The 3556-nt window shown below is 36.7% G+C and overlaps 1 long non-coding RNA gene across 1 annotated transcript in view; it reads right to left on the bottom strand.

The window, feature by feature from the left end:
* Positions 1 to 227: 227 nt before the first annotated feature.
* The window catches only part of LOC128250779 (uncharacterized), a 21902-nt gene continuing 18573 nt past the window's right edge, over positions 228 to 3556 (bottom strand). The window contains exon 2 of the long non-coding RNA XR_008266756.1: positions 228 to 893. This is a non-coding gene — a long non-coding RNA (uncharacterized LOC128250779). The remainder of the gene's footprint in view (positions 894 to 3556) is intronic.

Consider the following 3556-nt stretch of genomic DNA (forward strand, 5'->3'; position numbering starts at 1 on the left):
GTGTTTGGTGTGCTAACAGCACCAGAATTTGACCTGACTAAAACCCGTTACCTCCCATAATTCTATTAACTGGAATTTTTTTATGAAACTTTGATTTCTAGCATAAAACAGCCTTAGAAACATGCTGGAATGATCAAAATAACATTTCAAAATAACATTTTGAATAGAAATAAGTGAGATATTGGGTGAAAAATTAGCAAACCTCATTTGAATATCAGAGAAATATACCTAGTAGATATAGCAAAAAGGTTAGATATGTGTAAATATTGACAGATAATTATGAAATTTGTAATTTTTAAGTGACCTCATATGAGATCACTGGTAGGTAATGGGCTAAGTTTGGTTTCTGACTTCTAAAAGTGTATTATTAGTTTTGAAAACAAATTCAGATCAAAGTTATATGATGATACTGTAAGAAAAAAATTATTGTAACAAAAATTAGTTTTACTTTAGGAATTCTAAATTAATTTAAATGTACAACTTCTTGCCATGGAACTGAACATGCGACCATGCTGTCAAAGCTGTCGCACATCCTTCACCATTAATTTTTTGCCATTTTCCCATTATCCTACTATTTGCTGCCCAGTACCATATTATGATACGATGCGCTGTGTGGTGTACAGTGTTATTTCTGGACACCTGCCACCAAATTTCAAGCAGGGGTATAGCATCATAAGTTTTCCATTATGGTTTGTGGTTAAATTAACGAGTAAGGTTAATGTTTATAATGAATTTGCCATTTTTGACGGATGTGCAGCACACACCTAGCACACCTGGAATATATGTCCCTGTGGATTTAAAAGGAGTTAAGAAATCATGTTTACTAGGAATTAAAAATAATTAAAATATTTTTTTACCTGGAACTCCAGTCTCAGTGATAACACCCATTGGAACTGTAAAGAGAAAAATAATAAAAATGGATTATTATTATTATTATCATTATTATTATTATTATTTTTTGTTGTTGTTCCTTACTATATCAAAACTTTTTTTTTTCTAATATTTTTACAGGCTCCAATATTTATGGATGTTGTTCAAAAATTAAAATTGCTTTCTACACTCAGGTTATATTACACGATTAAATGCTGACATTTTATATCATATCAACACACGCCCAAAAGTATTGGTTCTTGAACATTTTATTGTCTCTTAAAGAATTTTTTTTTTTTTTCTGTCAACATGGCTTGGCTGTGTGGTAAGAAGCTTGCTTCCCGGCCACATGGTTCCGGGTTCAGTCCCACTGCGTGGCACCTTGGGCAAGTGTCTTCTATTATAGCCTCAGACCGACCAAAGCCTTATGAGTAGATTTGGTAGTGCATCGAACGAAATGTTTAGTGGCATTCCTTCCGGTTCTTTATGTTCTGAGCTCAAATCCCACCAAGGGCAGCTTTGTCTTTCATCTATTCAGGGTTAGTAAAATAAGTAGCAGTTAAGCACTGGGGTTGGTGTAACCAACTTTCCCCCCTCCCCTCACAATTGCTGGCCTTGTGCTAAAATTAGAAAAAGCATTAACCTGGGGTTGGGAACATAACATTGAATTTCAACAGAAGGTCTTAATTCAGATCATTTTAAAACAGTTTGTATAATAGAACCAAGGGCTTTTTCAGACAGATTGGAATCAAAAAGGGTCAATATTCTGGGTTTTTTTAAAATCATCATTTCCAGAATACATAAGCTCAGCCTCTGAATCCATTCTTCTTCTTTACCCCATTCCTAGAGTACAAAAGCTTAGCTTTCACTTGGTTCGTTCCATTTCCCTTACCCCATTCCCATAGTGCACTAACTCAGCATTCTCCCTTGGTTCTTCTTTACCTCATTCCCAGTATACACTAGCCTAGCTTTTGAGTTTGCCCTTCCTCCTTACCTCATTCCTAGTGTACACTAGCTAAGCCTTTCATCTTGGTGGTTCTTCTTTACCTTATTCCTAGTCTATATTAACTAACCTTATGTGTTCATTCTTCTTTACCCCATTCCCACAATGCATTGCTTCAACATTTCCTCTTGGTTCTGCATTACCTCATTCCCGGAGTACACTTACTTAGCATTTCATCTTGCTAGTAGTAGTTCTTTATTTCATTCCCAAGCACACTAACAGTACACTTTTTCTAAAATTTCCTCTCAGTTCTTCTTTACCTCATTCCCAAAGTACACTTACTCAGCATTTTATCCGGATGGTTCTTCTTTACCACATTCCCAAAGCACACTTGTTCTTCTTTTTCTCTTGGTTCTTCTTTACCTCATTCCCAGAGTACACTTGTTCTTCTTTTTCTCTTGGTTCTTCTTTACCTCATTCCCAAGTACACTTGTTCTTCTTTTTCTCTTGGTTCTTCTTTACCTCATTCCCAAAGTACACTTAACTCAGCATTTCATCCAGATGGTTCTTCTTCTTTACCTCATTCCCAAGTACACTAATAGTACACTTGTTCTAAATTTCCTCTCGGTTCCTCTTTACCTCGTTCCCAACGTACACTAGCTTAGTATTTCATTAGCTGACCACAAGAGAAACAGTATGGTTGGCATGTTATTTCAACATGCAATTAATGTACTTACAGCCTAAACATTTTATCTTAAGCCGGCTGTAAATACAGTGTAATATAGCAATGTTGTCAAATGTGGTCAATCACTGAACTAATTAGCCTGTTTGTGTTAATTAAGATGATTGGCAGATACAAGGGGCGCTATCGTTGTTGTTATCGCTGTTGGTGTTGTTGCCGTTAGTGCTACTGTGAAAATAAAGCGTGATTGCGATTACGGTAATAAAGTGATGGTTAACATGATGGTGTAGGTGGTGTTCGTGATGACGACGATGATGACGCTGATGACAATGATGCTAATTCATTTCTTGTGATCCAGTCAGAACATAGCTAAGTCGAGCGGGTAGGAGGTGAGTGGGGAACTGTCTGGTGCAGTCGTTCTCAACCAGGGTTTATATCGCCTCTGAGGGTCCATATAAGATTTTTTTTGGTGGGGTTGGGGTCCACGCAGCAAGATAGTAAAGCGGGTATCCATAATAGTATTTGAAGGGTCCCGGAAAAAAATTTTCTTGAAGGACATCCAGTCGTAAAAACCCTGTCAAAACAGACACAAAAGTCTGGTGCTGGCTCCTGCCTGGCCGGCTCCTGTCTGACCATCCAACCCATGCCAGCAATGGAAGGCAGATGTTAAACAATGATGATGATGTATGTATGTCCTCAACAGTCACGGCCCATGTTTCTCTGCTGTGTAGCATGACAGTACACACACATGCATTATACAGTCTACCTTTCACTCTGAGGCCCTTTGTCACCAGTAGAGGTAGGGGCTTTCTGTACTTTGCTCAGGCTATTCTTATTCTACTGGTGATGCTCTCCGAGCATCCACTCCCACTACAGACTTGGTCACCTTGGTAACGGAAGCTATCAACTACTTATATATATATATATATATATATATATTTATATATATATATATATATATATATAATATTAGGGACAAAATCCAAAATATATATATATGTGTATATATATATATATATATATATGTGTGTGTGTGTATATACATATATATATATATATAT

The sequence above is a fragment of the Octopus bimaculoides genome, chromosome 25, assembly GCF_001194135.2.
Source record: "Octopus bimaculoides isolate UCB-OBI-ISO-001 chromosome 25, ASM119413v2, whole genome shotgun sequence".
In the NCBI taxonomy this organism is placed as follows: Eukaryota; Metazoa; Mollusca; class Cephalopoda; order Octopoda; family Octopodidae; genus Octopus; species Octopus bimaculoides.